The sequence below is a fragment of the Schistocerca cancellata genome, chromosome 5 (genome assembly GCF_023864275.1).
Source record: "Schistocerca cancellata isolate TAMUIC-IGC-003103 chromosome 5, iqSchCanc2.1, whole genome shotgun sequence".
Taxonomy (NCBI): domain Eukaryota; kingdom Metazoa; phylum Arthropoda; class Insecta; order Orthoptera; family Acrididae; genus Schistocerca; species Schistocerca cancellata.
In genome coordinates this window covers 324637007-324656240 of record NC_064630.1, presented here as the reverse complement: position 1 = coordinate 324656240, position 19234 = coordinate 324637007, and positions in this window count along the sequence as shown.

Here is a 19234-nt window from a genome sequence, read left to right as displayed (position 1 = left end):
AACCAGCTGGTAAGAAGGTTATGTCCCAATGAGTATGTGGAATATGAGGATAGTTACTCTATATAAACAGAAAAGGAACAGAAGTGACTGTAACAATTACCGAGGCATTTCATTACTAAGTGTAGCTGGGAAAGCTTATGCAAGAGTCATCCTAATGTGATTACAAATCTTAGCTTCCAGAATCTACCGAGAATCTCAGTGTGGCTTCAGGCCTGGCCGATCAACTGTAGATATGATCTTCTCCTTAAGACAGCTTCAAGAGAAATGTCATGAGCAGCAGAGGCCACTTTATATTGCTTTCATTGACCTTGTTAAAGCGTTTGATTTAGTGAGCAGAAATGGGCTTTTGAAACTGTTGCAGAAGATTGGATGCCCACCTAAACTACTACAAATAATTGTCTCTTCCCATGAGAAAACACAAGCAAACAATCTGCTTCAATGGTAAAACATCAGAAGCATTCCCTGTTAATAGCGGTGTGAAGCAGGAGTGTGTGTTAGCTCCTACATTATTTGGGATTTTCTTTTCCCTTCTGCTCAGATTTGCCTTTGAAGACTGTGAGGAGGGAGTGTATCTACATACGAGGTCTCATGGAAATCATTTCAACATTGCTCGCCTCAAGGCCAAGACCAAAGTAAATACAGTTGTTATCCGTGAGTTGTTATATGGAGATGATGCAGCTCTAGTAGCGAACACAGAAGATGAGCTGCAGTATATAATTAACCAATTATCACATGCCTGTGAAACATTTGGTCTGCTCATCAGCCTTCAAAAGACTAAGATCATGGCGCAGAGCACTACCAACCTTCCATCCATCAGCATTGCTGGCAATCCTCTCCAGGTAGTTGATGACTTTACCTACTTGGGATCCACAATATGTAGCAACTTGTCCATTGACACTGAAATTACTAACAGAATCGCAAAGGCATCATCTGTCATGGCTAGATTGAAAAACAGAGTATGGAACAACAGACTGCTTACCACAAAAACTAAATTAAAAGTCTACAACACTTGTGTTTCTCTATAGTGTGAGACATGGACAACTCTTTTCTAAGCATGAATCTCGACTCGACAGCTTCCGCTGTCTCCGGAAGATCCTTCAGATCTCTTGGAGAGATAGAGTACCCAACACCGAAGTCTTTCATCGTGCAAGCACAACCAGCATCTTTGCACTCCTGAGTCATCGACGTCTAAGATGGTTGGGACATGTCAGGCGCATGGATCCTGAACGGATACCGAAACAACTGCTGTATGGGGAACTTCAGGAGGGTGCGAGTCCAGTGAGACGACCGCATCTTTGTTTCAAGGATGTCTGCAAGAGAGACCTGACCAAGACCAGAATCAATCCAAGTCGCTGGGAAAGCATTGCAGATGACCGTGTCAAGTGGCGAGTAACTGTGCGCAACGGCGTCAAGCTCTCAGAGGACGAACACACACAGGAACAAATCAAGAAGAAGACAAAGCAGAGAGACAGAGCAGCTTCTGTTCAAAGTCCCTCAAATTTCACATGTCCAAACTGCAGTAGGGACTGCCACTCTCGAGTGGGACTTTTTAGCCACAGCAGATGCTGCAGACCCTGAACCAAGCATGATACACTATCATCTCTCAAGGATGGACAGATGCCATTATACATGATACTACCACCATCTGTATATGTGTGTATTGCTATCCCATGACTTGTCACTTCAGTGTGAAATTATGTGCCAGACCACACCTCAAACTCCGAACCTTTGCCTTCTGTGGGCAATACCTACAGCAGCAGTTTACAAGTTATGCTATTTGCGGAGCAAAATAAGTAATGATGGTTGAAGTAAAGAGGACATAAAATGTAGATCAGCAGTAGATGTGTTAACACTTCATATCAATTTAAGTGTTATGAAATATTATTTGAAGGTATTTATCACAGGTACAGCCTTGTGTGGACATGAAATGTGAATAAGTAGTTCAAATGTGGATGATAAGTAGTTCAAACAAGAGTAGAACCTGAACTTTTTATATGAGGTGCTACAGAAGAACACTGAAAATTGGAAGAATCGATTAACTAACTAATTGAATCAAATGAGGGGAGAAAAATAAATTTATGCACAACTTGATTAAAAGAAAGGATCTGCTAATAGGACACATCCTGGGACATCAACAAACTGTCAGCTTGGTATGGAACGAACTGTGTGGGGTTAAAACGGTAGAGGGTAGCAAAGGCTTGAATACAGTAAGCAGGCTCAAGTGGATGGATGTTGCAGTAGTTGCGCACAGATAATTAAAGCTTGCAGAGGATAGACCATTATGGAGAGCTGCATCAATGATTTGTTGGACTGATGACAACAGTGGCAGCAGTAACGTTCTAATGTGAATTTATTAATGATGTGCAGCTATTGGGCAATTACATTGCTGTAAAAATAAAATAAGATGCCAATGGGACATCATCTTATCATAGCACTGTTCCAAGAATTTTAGTATGTTACAGAGAAGCCAGCAGCTATATCTCAACAGGGTCACATGCTAGACAGCCCTTGGCCAAGTTTCACACTTACAATGACCTATCTGTTCAATCTTTTCACAACATAGATCAACATATAAGCATACTGAAGTTATTTTCCCTCAGGATGGAAAACTGGAAAGAAAAAAACATAAAGTATGTGGGTCTTGAAACAGCCTCACTTCACCAGAGTTCTCTGGTAAGGGTTTGGTGCTCTCTCCTGGTGAAGTTTAGTTCCATCATCAAACTCAAAAATGTCTAAGAATAATGAATGGTCCAGATGTTAAGAACAGAAGACTGAACACACTTTATAGAAAGAAAATAAGAATATGGAATGGAATGTTCTTTGAGGCAAAAGAGACAGAAATAGAACATGAATTCCAAAAGTAAAAAGGAGAGTTAATAATAAAATAGACACAACAAAGAAATTGAGAAGGTCTAAAGACAAAGTACACAATGTTATACAGTAGAGTCAGTCCATACACACAAACTCAAGCAGGAGCCAGAATTCACATAAATGCAATGAGATATAAAACTGAAAAGCTACACATTCAGTGAAAGAAAAATCATAGTAACATGTAAGTTACAAAAAAGGTTCTGTCTAGAGCGAAGGATAATACACCATAGGAAGTAATGCACCATAGAAAGGCAGAAATCAAGATTGCAATCTTGTTTTATGATCAGTTACAAAAGGTGATGGAGCAGGTGAATAAATATTCTTAATTTTATGTATGGAGATTTAAATGGAAAAGTTGCAGATGAAACTATTCTAAATGTTGTAAGAACGAAAGGAGAATTCTGCATTAATGGTAACAGAGGTTACTTAAGTACTACACTCAATAATTACAAAATTATTAATACATTTTTCATGGCAAAACAAGTTTATAAATTCACTTAGGAAGAAAGGAGACATAGATTAATAATCAATTACGCAGCATCTAATGAGAGATTAAGCCACACTGCTATTGATAATCAAGTAAAATGAGGAGCTGGTGTATGGTCAGACCATTAATCAGTCAGAGAAAAGGGTGTTAGCCAGGTGGAAAAAAATTAAAGCACAAACAGCAGCAATATTACTTAACTTTTACAAGATGACAGTATCCAAAATGTATACCAAAGTACACTAACAACAAAATTAAAACTAATTCCAATAGCAGTTAATATACAGGAGTTGGACAAGTATCTGACCACAAACGGCACATGTGCACTGTCCTTAATACACTGCCAAGTGTCAGTTATGATCAGAACAGTGTTCTGTGTAGTAGTGAGTGCATTATATTGGAGCTAACTGAATGCAAATGCGAGCACATTGTTTGTCTTTGTATGCTGGATGCTTGCGTAACCAAGGTATGTGAAGTGTGTTTCAAAGAGGCACCATATCCACGATTTATACCACATACATCGAAAGCAGAAAATCAACATTCCCTAAGTCACAACAATGATGAAAGTATGTGTTGAGTATTCTTGACATGGGCATTGAAGAGGCTTTTGATGAAAAATACGAGGACAGCAGCTGCTAAAGTCACTGGAAATCTGAATGTTGCATTCGCGAACCATGTCAGTATCAGTACACAAAGTGAGCTTCAGAAGCAGGAAACTGCAAGGGAAATTGGAATTTCAAAACCACTCATCAGTGATGCAAATGCTTGTTACTTGAAAATGTGGTGCCAAAGTCAGAAAAACCTGGATTGTGGAGCAATGGAAGAAAGTAATTCTGGCAGATGCTTCCAACTCATGGGCCCAAGAGTCTACGGGGGGGATTTGCTAATTTGGGCAGCCACACTGTAGTATTCCACAGGCCCCATGGTTACTCTGCAAGGTCGTATTACTGCCAAGGTGTTTTGAGTCATCAGTTTTCTGACTGGTTTAACGAGGCCCCTCAACAAATTCCTCTCCTGTGCCCGACTTTTCATCTCACAATAGCACTTGCAACCTACGTCCTCAATTATTTGCTGAATGTATCATCCTGTCCCTTCTTCTTGTCAGTCTTTTCCATATATTCCTTTCCTCGCAGATTCTACCTCCTCAGTCCTTATCTTATCAGTCCATTTAATTTTCAACATTCTTCTGTAGCACCACGTCTCAAATGCTGCTATTCTCTTCTGTTCCAGTTTTCCCCACAGTCCTTGTTCTGGTTTTCCCATAGTCCGTGCCTCACTGCCATACAATGCTACGCTCCAAATGTACATTCTCAGAAATTTCTTCCTTAAATTAAGGCATATCTTTGATACCAGTACACTTCTCTTGGCCTGGAATGCCCTTCTTGCCAGTGCTAGTATGTCCTCCTTGCTCCATCCATCATGGGTTATTTTGCTGCCTAGGTGGCAGAATTCCGTACCTACATCTACCTTGTGATCACCAATCCTGACACATTTCCCACTTCTGCTACTTCTCATTACTTTCGCATTTCTTACTATGTGAAAAGTCTGGCATATCAGATCCATCCCATGCGTACAATATTTGATCGCCAATGGTTACTGTGTGTTCAAAATAATAGGGCCCCTGTTCACATGACTTGCACAGCCCAGTACAAGTTTTGTGAGCATGAGGATGAATTATCACATCACCCCTGACGATCACAGTTACCAGATCTCAACGTTATTGAGCCTTAGTTGTCTACTTTGTAGAGAAGTGTGCATGATCGCTATCCACTTCCATCATCACTACTTGAAATTGCCTCTATTTTGCAAGAACAATGATGAAAGATTCCCTTGAAACTCTTAAGAGCACCTGAATCTATCCATTTCAAGACAATGAGAGATGTTTTGAATGCCAACAGATTTCCTACAACGTAGGAGGAATGGTCATGTGTTGTTTCCATATTTTTGTTCACCCCCTGTGGCACAAGGATGGTTCAACATTACAGGGGTTATTGAAGCATCAGCACATGAAGTTTTAGAAGAGCAAACCTGATAAATAGAGAAAATGCCCATGATTTTGGAATGAGGAAATGGCAAAAACAATGACAGCAAAAAATAAATGATACCTAAAGAACCTGCAAGAAAATGAAGTTTTCCAGAATGTAGATGAAAATAAATATTTAATACAAAAGACATTAAGTGAGGTGGAACGATTTATTACTAATGTAACATGATGTTTGTGGCAGACAAGATTCTGCATACCAACAAACGATAATATTAAACTGTAAGGAAACTAAAAAGATAAACTTAAAAATGACTACAGTTATGGACTGATGAATATAGAACAAACAATGAAATGACCACAAAAATGTAGTGCATACAATGGCTCTTTCTTAACAATAGATGAACTGAATGAAGCAAGCAACAAAAAGATCACAAAGACTTTTCAATTAGAAGGTATCAACGTTTGATTACTAAAATGTGGAGGAATAGTGCATTAACTTCATCTTTTAAAATCAGTTATATTATGCTTTGTAAAATCACAAAATTATGTTGGAATTTTTCATTTTCCTTGTTTGATGATAGTTACCTTTTAAAATACATTCAGTAATGTGTTAAAACAAATAATTATTATGGTTGTAAGCAGGTTAACTGAAAATGAGTTGAGTGATTCATGATAGTGTTACGGTACTGCAGGCACACTTAAGAATTTGTCCCGGTGTGAGAACCTTCGTGTAAAGTCTGGCACCGGCGGGCCAGTGCTGCGGTCGCGGCGACATCAAAAGGACTGGAGCAGAAGTGCCTGGAACCCTCCATCTCCCGTCGTCTTGACGCTTTGAGACATTACGACTCTGTGGCTATATAAAGCCCACCCTGCTGTCGCAGTCATTCAGTGTGGATAGTTTCGCTCAGTGCATGCTCCAGACGTGTTTAGTGTTCCGACTTTTAGTGTCTAGTGGACTATTTTATATGACTATATTTTATTTGTTTACTTTAGTCTCTTAGTGTATTGTGAATTAAGTTTTCAATGGATAAATTTGTTACCAAAAAGACGTGCTTGGAAGTTGATAATACTGCAAGTCAACCGCCAACAATTATTGTGTCGTCCATTGCTTTGTCGTCTTCAGGTGAGAACTGTTCACAGCCAAAACCTGGACAATCCAGTAAGGGAAGATCATTTCAGAAATCTTGGTTGATCAAATATACATGGCTAAAGAATGAAGCATCAACCAAAAAAGTATTTTGCAAAACCTGCAAAGAGGCAGATGCTAAAAATCTTTAGCAATTTTCTTTAAAAGAGAGAGAGAGAGAGAGAGAGAGAGAGAGAGAGAGAGAGAGAGAAGAAGAAGAAGAAGAAGAAGAAGAAGAGGAAGAAGCAGAAGCAGCATTTACTTCTGTAGGGTTTTCTAACTGGAAAAAGGCTTTGGAAAAATTCCGTCTTCATGAAAAAAAAGTTTATGCATAAAGAAGGTGTTCTGAAACTAAATTCTATCATTAACCAAAGTGTGGCCTCCCAATTGAATGAACAGTTAGATAGTGATATGAAGAAATGCCATTTAGCTCTTGAGACAATTTTTGCTACCGTGCAATTTCTATGCCGACAAGGACTAGCAATTAGAGGGCACGAAGATGTAAACTCAAATTTCAGTTGTTGGAACTCCGAAAGAATGACATACCTGAGTTTAAAGATTGGTTAGGGCATTTGGGGTATAAGTGGACACCCCACAATAATCAAAACAAGATCATTGATCTACTAGGAAAGTCTGTGTTGAGAAAGGTGTTGGCTTCAATCGAGAAGACTGAACACGTTTCTATTATGGTTGACGAAACAAGTGATTCTTCAATTCACGAACAAGTGTCATTTTCTATTCGTACTGTTGATGATTCCTTAATCATCAACAAAGACTTTATTGGCTTATAAGAGACCCCCAACATTCAATCACAAACTCTGTATAGTATTTTAAAAGACTTTTTTGCTCATCTTGATTTGTCAATGGATAACTTGGAAGAGGAGAGTGCTATGATGGTGCCTCAAATATGAGAGGTAAGTTCCAAGGACTAAAAAAGTTAGTTTTGGATATACAACCAAAAGCACGTTATGCGCACTGCACTGCTCACAGTTTAGATTTGGCAGTTGCACGCAGTCTCCACCATCTTACGTCTATGATGGATACTATGGCTTCAGCCAAGGACTTGATAAAACACCATAAGGGAATCCAACAAAAGGATGGGACTTATCAGAAGCATACGCTGTGAGAGGGCCAATGACCAAGCTGGTCTACGACCCCTTTGCCCGACTCAATGGACTATGCGAGCTTCTAGTATCTTGAGAATACTGAAGAACTTTGAAGAACTTGTAGAGTTTTTTGAAATGTTTTCTGCAGAGGATAAAACAGAAGCAGCTTACAAATGTGCAGGCTACCTTGAGCCAATGTTACAATACAAGACGTACTTCTTTTTACGTCTTTACTGCCATGCAATGAACCCAGTAGAAGACGTCAATGAAAAAATTCAGTGCCCTCGCCTAAGTGTTGCTGATCTGGAGAAAATATATGAGGGCTGGATTTGTATATTGAATGGAAGGCATGATAGTTTAGAACACTTTTGGGAACTGTGTTTAAAACAAAAGCCTTCACAAGTTGATGGTCCTTCGCTTCCTCGGAATCGAAGTATACCAAAGAAGTTGAAAACAACGAAGCCAGCTCACCGCACAATTTCAAAACTCCAAAGGAATACTACAAAGCTATTTACATTGAAGTTTGTGAAACAGTGCAATCTTTCATTACTGAACGGTTTGCTTCAACTGGACTCACACAGGTCATTGCAGTTGAACAGGAGTGCTTGCTTTTAATAAACAGAGGTGAAACAAATTTGGAAAAAATCAACTGAGTTTTTCAAAAATGAACTAGACGTTGAGAGACTGCACTTACACTTGAATATGTTAGCCGATATCACTAATAAAAAAAAAAACTGGTCTTCAAAACCTGATGTAAGAAAGTAGATTACACAAAAACCTGTAGTTGGAGAAAAGTGCATTAAGCTTCTCCAAGCAGTTTCAATCATGACAGTAACAGCAGAATGGTCATTTAGCACCCTTAGACACCTGAAGTCATATCTCCGATCAACAATGGGACAGAAACCATTGAACAACTTGGCTGTTCTTCATAGCCACCGAGATGTTTTGGATGAATTGGATATCAAACCAGTCATCAAAGACTTCATATTCAATTATCCAGTCAGACGGTTGACATTTGCACCTTTCTAAAGACACTCTAGCCCTAATAATGGCATTTAGAGCAATATGAAAAATCTTTATAAAATAGAGAATTAAATACATATTTAATGTTAAATTTTCAGTTTCGAAATATTACTATAGTACTGTATTAGTTACTTTCAAATACTTAAACATTTTTAGGGTATAAGACCCAATTAAAACCCGATATTTACATACTTTTTGACAGTACTGTAGTAACTTTATTAACTGTATTAAAGCATTAACTTTGAGATACTGTTTTCATTTAATGAACCCTGAGTCTTAATCATAGTAAGCTTAAATTAGCTATTTCACTTATTAACTAAAGTGCTATCACTGTGTGACAGCAATATTTTATGTTTTATTCTTTTAATGATAGTTTAGGATTTATTTAAATGTAATTTCAGAGCTATATATTACTGCTCTGTAATAGTCTATAAGCATGATTATTACTGTAAACTGATTTAGCTTTTTACGAAAATACTGTGCGTGTTTATGTTTTGTTTCTTTTTTCAGAGCCAAAAAATGTGTCAGGCTTATCGAGATTCCCGGAGTGTCAAGTTATCGGGAGTCCAGTTTTCAGGGTTCTAATGTTGATCATTGACTCTCGAATGCTTAAAAAAACTTTAAAACTCACTATTTTTCATCTAAAATTTAGAAAATTGCCTGGGGCAATACCCGCAGCATCTCCCCCCCCCCCCCCCCCCAATATTTTTTTGTAAGTCGGTGCCCCTTCTCTTCAGTATTTCTAATTTTTTTCCAAGAGAAAAGTTGAACCACACAAATATAGAAGCATCAGTATTAAATTCAGGGTGTGAAATACATGCAGGAATTATTAACAGCAGGCTTTTAGAAAATCAGTAAAGCCTTGAGAATTGACAAATATCGTGGATTCCAGAAAGAATCACCTTGCATGGCTGTTTGTTTTTACTCTATAATAAAAGTATAGAACTCAAATTGGAAATACATCTTTTTACTAACATTTCTACAGCATTTGAAACAGTGAATAGGAAGAAACATTCCATATGCATACCTGACACATACCTTGTGCACTGTTTGAAATGTTTCAATGCAGCAACAAAAAGTACTGTTCAAATCAAGCACCACTGTACTACATTATTACTGAGGAACAGGGGTACAACAATGTTGCAGTGCTTCTCCAAACTTTATATAAAAACAAAGATGATGTGACTTACCAAATGAAAGTGCTGGCAGGTCGACAGACACACAAACGAACACAAACATACACACAAAATTCAAGCTTTCGCAACAAACTGTTGCCTCATCAGGAAAGAGGGAAGGAGAGGGAAAGACGAAAGGATGTGGGTTTTAAGGGAGAGGGTAAGGAGTCATTCCAGTCCCGGGAGCGGAAAGACTTACCTTAGGGGGAAAAAGGGACAGGTATACACTCGCACACACACACATATCCATCCACACATATACAGACACAAGCAGACATATTTAAAGACAAAGAGTTTGTGTGTCTGTCGACCTGCCAGCACTTTCATTTGGTAAGTCACATCATCTTTGTTTTTTGGTATATTTTTCCTACGTGGAATGTTTCCTTCTATTATAACTATATATATATATATATATATATATATATATATATATATATATATATATATATATATATATATATATATATAGATGATGAGACTTAAGCGCTGGCAGGTCGATAGACACACAAACAAACACAAACATTCACACAAAATTCAAGCTTTCGCAACCAACGGTTGCCTCATCAGGAAAAAGGGAAGGAGAGGGAAAGACAAAAGGATTTGGGTTTTAAGGGAGAGGGTAAGGAGTCATTCCAATTCCGGGAGCAGAAAGACTTACCTTAGGGGGAAAAAAGGACAGGTATACACTTGCGCACACACACACATCGTCTGCTTGTGTCTGTGTATATGCGGATGGATATGTGTGTGTGTGCGCGAGTGTATACCTGTCCTTCTTTCCCCCTAAGGTAAGTCTTTCCGCGCCCGGGATTGGAATGACTCCTAACCCTCTCCCTTAAAACCCAAATCCTTTCGTCTTTCCCTCTCCTTCCCTCTTTCCTGATGAGGCAACCGTTGGTTGCGAAAGCTTGAATTTTGTGTGTATGTTTGTGTTTGTTTGTGTGTCTATCGACCTGCCAGCGCTTTTGTTTGGTAAGTCTCATCATCTTTGTTTTTAGATATATTTTTCCCACGTGGAATGTTTCCCTATATGTACATGAAAACTTTAGCTCCTAAGCGTGTAAGGGTTAGGCAGCATAATGGTAATTGTCAATGATATAACATTTTTTCTTTAATATACTTCGATACTTTCAATTAAATATGCTGTATGATCCACTGACTTTTTTACAGATTGGAATGTTATGATTTTTCATTTATGAGTAAACAAAAAGTAAAGTATTGTTTTATTTACATTCAATTATAAAATGTGTTTTTTTTTATTTCATTTTTATTTCAAACTGAAAAAGAAAAAACTACAAAGTTGTGATGAATATATATTTTCAAATTTTGAAAAGATGTTTGAAATTGTCGTCACAACCACCACCACTTATAATTTTTAAATAACAGCTTGAAAACATTTGTAAAGCTAATTATGAATCACATATGGCTTTCAGCCAATGTATAAATATATCTCGTAATAACTTTGCAGTGCGAGATTCATGTCTCTCATCCTTGATTTCTTGGTGCGTGTTAATGGAGTTTTGTCGGATAAGTGCTCTTCTGTATTACCTGTTCTATTCTGTTAAATGTGTACAGGCAGCCACCCAATTGTACAAAAATTAGGGAACTCTCTATGACTTTTTTTCCACTCCATGCTGTAAGCTACAGATGGAGGCTGCTTTGCAGCTGGGCTAAGCACATTTCCCACAGTTGGAAACTGCTGATGAAGTAAGTATGTACAACTCGCCACCAATCGGCAGAGTGGGAGGATGTCGTATGAGGCATCACAGGTTGCAGACAGAACATGGAACTCTCAACGGCTCGCTATCTGCCACCAGCTGCCAACCTGACAGTAAGGTTTCTCTCCTCGTTCCTTGAAAAACTTAGTACAAATGACCCAAATAACTGTCGGCTGCCTGCCTCCCTTTTTCCTAGGTGAGCCTTATGTATTCTGTACACTGAATTATATGCTCTTTTCTTTGACCAAATTCCTATTATTTCAAGTTTCCAACCTAGGCATCCACCCTGCTGCCACCCTCAGTCCTTCCTGTACACATGTTCCAGTGTTATGTGCTGAGATATTCTAATTGAAGGAATAAATAGAATAAATAATGAACATGAAACAAGTTCCACACTTTATTATACAATTTAATGCATGAATTGGAAAAAAAAAGAAAAAAATATGCATCTACCCTTGTAAAATAGGAATCTACTGAAATGGACACTAAGGAGACAAATAAAAGAAACTTCGAGAAGAGTACATAGAAAAGACAAGCTAAGTAATACTACTTTTCGTATAGAATTATGTTTGCACTTTACAATCATTCAGCTCTACTTTGTACTCTGTCACATGCATTATATAACAACGCACTTCAATCATTTCTTTTCACAAAATTGCAAAAGGAAGAGGTCAGAAGAGAGAATTTCTCTCAGATGTTTGTTATATGCAGATAATCTTGCTTTATTACAGGATATTTAAGGTGACTAAAAACCTTGCTACCAATAGTTCCAGATCAGCAAACAACAACAATTTGGATATTTCAAGCCACAACACAAAACAATGACATTTCCAGGATGAGAGTCAAAAACTTTCTTCATAACCCATCTAATATAGTAGCACAGCTGACTTAATTATTCATGCTGATAGACTATTTCGGACACAAGTTGCAATATAATTAATAAGATGATCTGGTTCCAGCATGTGTGCTAATATCAGAAATTCATTCAAAAATAAAACAAACAAGATTCACAGCCATTCTAAAGAACAGTGACATTGTCAGTCCTGGTATGGGGCAGTGAAGCTTAACATTAACTAAATGATATATGTCTGAAATATAAGAATTTGAAAAAAATAATTTAAGGAGTGCTTTATGATGTACTAGTGTGGGCAGAAAACAGAACATTACACTTGGTATGTCTTCAAATGCTAGACCTGTTAAGGATAGGGTGAGGAGCATAAGAAGAAATTGAAGGCATGTACAAAACACGGAAGACTGCAGAATCTGACTTGTCAGATGACAAAAGACAGCACTCACCCTTAGAAGAATTGGTTGAAAGGACAAATTATTAAAGGAAAAAGAAGTAGAAAAACACAGTATCATTCTTTTTCACTGATACTATACTGTATAAAACTGATGTATATTTTTTAGTCATTTAGAAAATGATCTATGAAACATCTGAGTAGCAGACTTTAAATCTACACGCCACCCCACACTAAGACCATGCGCAAAAAGGGTGGCGCATTGTTAGAAGAAAGCACTTGTTCTGGATTTCCTCTAGACAGTTCTGCTGAGATAGGTGAGATAGGTGGCTCACAGTGTGGGAGTGAAATGGCACGGCAACTGGAAACTCACTCCAAAGTTGAGATACATTTGACAGTATGATTCTTGTGGCCAAATTTCTAAATCCCACACAAATTTACCATGCAATTCTGGCTATATATGGACCAAATGCAATGAAAAATCTAGTCATGGTGAAATAGTGACAACAATTTGACCAGGGCCACAAAAATATGGGTACTGCTCATCTGGAAGGTTGGCATCGATATCAACAACAGAAAACGATGTCCAGACAATCAAGGAACTGATCTGAAGTAATTACATCATGTGCACACAACGATTATCGAATGGCTCTATGACAAAGGAGCAGATTTCTATGTTACAGAAATTTTGTGACTATACTGAAAAAGTCATGTATCTGTGCCACTTTAAAGTGTGGTGAAGTATTCAATAGAAGTTACTTGCCCTGACATTATCAAAGTGTAGCTTCCGTTTTGATGTCACCTTGTAGAAACTGGTTATGTGAATAAAAATATTTCAGCAGCAGCTGTGGAAAAATTACTCACTGCAGTCTCTAACATATAATCTCAAACAAAGAGCATCCTTCAGAAGTGTAAAATGGAGAAATGGTTACAATAAAGATAATATTTTCAAGTGAAGAAATCAGTAAGATAGAATCTGGTATTCTCTAACTACTCATATATTCTAAAAAAAATAACTGAAACCCATTTGCACCCTGTTTAAATTATGTGTCAATGCTGAGAAGACAAGGTCTCCAACAGTACAAAGTGTGATGACGTTATGAGAGAACTTTATCATGAACTTATGAAATCTGGATGAATGTCCTAAGAATTATTTAATGTAATCAAATACATAAAAAGTGACATCCAGAGGCAGCAGCAGGAAAAACATACAAGAGTATTGAAATCTGCAAGTGTTCGGAGCCAATGGTTCCTTTTTGTCATATAAAGGTGGAATGGGAAGGAAGAGGTGTGAAGGAAAAGAACTGGTGAGGTATAGGGAATGGGGAGGGTTCAGAAAAGTTGCCCAGAATCCTGTGTCAGGCAACATTTAGCGGATAGGATGAGAAGAAATTTTCAAAAATTGGTCATTTTCTAATAATTATTTATTAACTTAATAGTATCATGCCAGAACACATTCTGTACCTGTTGCACTCAGTACCTTGCTTAGCTATGAACAGAGCATCAAGCTACTGTGATACAGTATCTATGAAGACTTAATGCAAGGATTGAGAGATGGAAGGGGAAAATCATTGAAGCTTATAAATTCAACAAAACAATAGAAGAGCATGGTAACTTGTGAAGAATCAAGTAATGACTATTTGTGCTTTAGGTGATATGACTCTGATGACGCAAACCAGACTGACCAATGAATCTTACAGAAAGGAAAGAGCAACCAAAGAACAAGCAAAAGCAATACTGACTGGATGTGGCAAGCTAATACTTTGTGTAGTAGTGTCATGACTCAAACATGGAACGTGGCCCTTCAGGGACAGTGCACAACCAATGGAACAAGCCTCGCAGACCAACTCAAAGCTTCTGTTCATTGTTTCTTCCAACTCCTCACATACTCTGCACATACAAATTGATTGTCCACAGCCTCAGAGATTTACCTGAGAACAAATTCTCTTAACCTACATGGAGTATATCCGGCTTGATGTTATGTGACGAAATGATGTTGCCTGTGGAGAAAAGCGGAGAAGATGTTGACGAGTTTAAGTCTGGAATCAACCTATGAAGTGTGTCTGGATGGCACATTGCAAGTGCACTGCCTGCAGGGAACAAAGATGCGAGCTACAGTTCTACTTCTTTACCATTTACACTCAAATGCCATCTACAATCAGTACAGAATAACACATTGTTTAAAATCTAAATGTGACAATAACAGCCAGGATTAAAACATTCTCTCTAGAGGAACTATCAAGAGCCATATGGCAACTTCATGGAAAACAAAGCTGTTGACTCTAAAGGTACTTAGATGAATACAAATAAAGTACTTTGGTCCAGTAATCATCAAATGGATGAGAAACAATAAATCAGTTCACTGTATTTTTCAGCTTTCCTATATCAAGCAGGATAGTCATGAGACACATCCCAAGCCATGAAGAGAAACCTCAGGACAAAAACTTGAAACCGATCTCTTCTCTCTCCTCATATTTATAAAGTTTTTGAAAGTATGTTTCCAGATAGTACAGTCACTAATGGTGGTGATAAAATAATTCCACAGCAAATTTGATTCTACCATCTCTAAGAGCTACTTCTTTTTGTTAACTCTTATCTTGTCTTGTTCCATATTCCATTGGAGTTGCAGAACAGAATGAGCCAGTGGTAAAACATACTATGGTCAAGTTCTGAATCTCATTTAGTTTACATGGAGAGTCAGTTTGGTTAAAACAAACTGTTGTTAGTACTTTGCATCCCTACATGTGAGCCCTATAGACCACATTCACAAGACTGACGAAGAACCTATGACATGCCACTTTCCACTCAAGAAACAATAAGTTCTTGAAACTCCTATTTGTAGCTGAATATTCACATTCTGTAACATAAAAAAGAAACACTTTGTACTGAAACATTTATATAACAGATACAGGACTTAAGCTATAACCATGAACGGACATACAGAATTTCATTGAATGGTTTCACTGGCTTCCCCAGCACACTATTCACAGAGATTTGTCCACAATCATTTACAAAATAATACTTGACATGCTATCTTAACAAAAAGAGATAAACAATTAATTACTTAGTTAATTCATAAACACATCCACATTATTAACAGCCAGGTTTATCCGACAAAGCATCTATATGTTGTGTTCGGTGTTTTTTATGTGTCTACATATTTACAAACATGTTAACTTATGCTTCAGCACTAGTCATTCGCACCCCCCACCCCTTGCCTCTCTTTCTGAGGTGACATCAAGATGATTTCTGAATTTATATTATGTTCTTTATATTTTTCTACCTGTCTTGATGCATCCACAATGATCTCATCCTCAAAAGGACATTCAACACTTAATACTCCTTTGCTTTACCTGGCTCTATGAAAAACTGAGTCAGCATCCCCCTCCCAAATGTGAATGAGTTTTTTAACTATGAAGATGGAAGCGAATTGGTATATTATCCGTTATCAATCTTGGGAGAATCGTTTTATAGTAAATGACATGATTATTATATCTTTGTTAATTTTTTGGCAATCTTTAGTCTGTTTTCTCTAAATAATTCTTTATTATTGTGGAAGAGATATTTTTCATGATTTCATTAATGTTTGGATTTTAGCTATCTCTTACCTTGTATTACAGTTTATTGTTCAATTTTATTCCATGGTAAAATTCTGTTTTGTCTTTTTATCTCCCCCCCCCCCCCCCCCTCCCCTCCCCTCCCGTCAGTAAATGATGTAAGCTAAGTCTGGCTCTTTTTGCAGGATTATGAATGCTGTTGTTAATGTAATTAATACTTGACGTACCCCACATATTGGAAGATTTCCTCAATTTGTACAATTAGAATAATCAGCAATTAAAACAGATATTTACAGTGAGCTTGACAGTTTTTGATTATCAGTCTTAAGACCCTTTTCCACATTTCCAAATCTGATTTCATACATAAGGAATAACTTTAAACTCACACTTCGGGGCTCATCACATGATGCCTAATGAAAACGTGTGCTCTTTACGAGACTAAACAAATTTTTAGGCCATTCAACATAAAGTTTAAAAACTTAACTCATCTAATCAAAGTTTCAATTCCTTCCTTTCTTTTTTATTTTTCATTTGCTGACAATGTGTTTTGAGTGGAATAATAAATGAACACAACTTCACTGAAATGATAAATTCCAGTCACATTTATGTAATTTCTCTTCTGTTGCTAGACTTTCAATTGATATTGAAATTAGGAAAGGCATTGTTTTTATTTTTGACTGAAACTGCATTTTCTTTTTCTGAACACTAATGTAGTTGCATGTTATCACCTTTGCTATGTAAAATTAATTCTATGTTTTAGTCAAAAGTAATAATTTATGGTAATTTACAACTTTAAACATAAAAACTGACAAAAAAAACACACTTCTCAATACTGGGCAGAATTGCTAGACTATGCAGCAGCTACTAGGCTGGGAAAACATGAGAATTTACATAACTATTGTTATACTTTCTCCACACTGACTTTTCCAATTTGGTTGCACTTTGTGATGCAATGAGATGCATCACCACAGGTGTAAAACTTGCTTCTTCATCCTTTAATTTTTCTTATGGCTCATATGTTCCACAATCAATATCAAGTTGATAGTGACCTGTCATCCATCTGTTTACAATTACAACCCTGCTGTGTTCATTATTATTTTCTTTGTTACAACTTGACTGTGTCATATGACAACTTTGGTTTTACAATTTGTTTCCAACTGGTTCACAAGCTGTCTGGTATGATTGTTTTGTGCATGTTTGTCATGTGCAAATAGAGTTGATATTGACTTTAAGTTTAACTGCATACAACGGTACGGCAATAAACAACTGTTGCACATCTTCATGATTGCAGCAGCAGCATAAATATCAACAGAATCTTGTCTTTTCCTGAGAAAATGAATGAAGAGAATGACTGAACCAAATTAAACTGCATTACACAGTGTAACAATAACAAAAGAAAAAGAAATGTCAACGAGGAATTTACACAGAATTTCATTACTATGGAGATGATGACATAGATTTGAGGAATAAATTTCAGGACTGACACAAACTGTCGTGATAGCTTTTTCTGTTATTCCTGCCACATTTGAGGGTAAAGTAGTAACAAAAAATATTAGAACAGCAGATAAATGATGTGACAGTGCTCGCAGAAGCTATTTTTGCCACATTATCCATGAACTATGTACAAACTAGATAATGAGAAGTAAATCTCTAGAATTTAAATTCCATTGTGATTTTATGGCTTATGATTGGTGACCAACTGAGGACTGTTTTTGCAAAACTAGCTTTAAAAAAAAAATAGCTTTTATCGTTAATAGCACTGTTCAGCTTATGCAGCCTGCTTCAGCAAAACTTGCTTTATTTCTTACTTACAAGACAGAGAATACAGCCAGTCTTTCAAAACTTGGCTCATGCATTTGTAGGGGCCTTTTCAAAATTTGCTTTATGCTACTTAGTTTGCCAAAGACACTGGAGGTATTCTTGTGTTTTCTCATAGTCTGTTTAGTGTGTAAAAGATGTCAGAACAAGTACTTTGTAACTGTGTTATGGCACTCCTGGAATAATTGGTTTGCTTGGTGGTAGATGGCAGGGCATATTACTTTGTGTGCCATCTAAGCTGATAGTGCGGTGGCTGATGCGGGCTCCTATCTGCCACTGCGCCAGGTGTCTGTAGTTTGCATGGGCAGTACTAAACTCCATTTATTGACAATAGCTTCCATTTTGTGGAAGTTACGTGTAGAAGACTAAACATGTGATAAATAGTGAATAAGGAAGGTGACACTGAATATATTACTGTGAGCAGGATTGCCGCAAGGTTCCCCACGTGAAATTCCGTGATATTTCCCTGATTTCCAGACAAGTTTTAGCATATTTCTCTGACAAATTTTGGGGTCTCAAGGGTAAGTAAAGACATAAATTGACAGAAAAATTTAAGGATTTTTCCCTGTGTGAGCAAAAATCCTAAGTACTAACATCAACGTCTTTTGTAATGAACTGTTTTTAGATGGAAAAAGCAAGCAAAATGGTATACGTGTTTCATTAAGACCATTGTTCTTATTTTGTTTCAATAAAACTAAACATATCTGGTGACAAAAATACGCATTTCCTGGGAGTCACAAGACAGATTTAAAATACCTTCAATGATTTCAAAAGTAACCACAGAAAAAAGTAGGCCTCTTGAAAGAGGTGTATAAGGCTGGGAAGGGTTGTGCAAACCAGCACTATAGGTGAATGCCAATTAATGTTGTTTTACCATGTTCGTTATTGTTGGTTATTGTTATTTTACAGGTACTGCATGCTTTTTCTTTCAAGAAATATGTTAGTACATAGTGTACAAACCACCAGTAACTGTCACAATTTTCTTCTTCTTATCGTCCATACTTTCTAACATATAAACTACTTTTGAAGTGCCAAAGCGTATTGCAATAAATAAAATGTCTATAAAACACCGCTCTGTACAATGTACTTGCAGTGAGACAGTCAAAATTCCTGAAATCCATCGCCCATGGACTC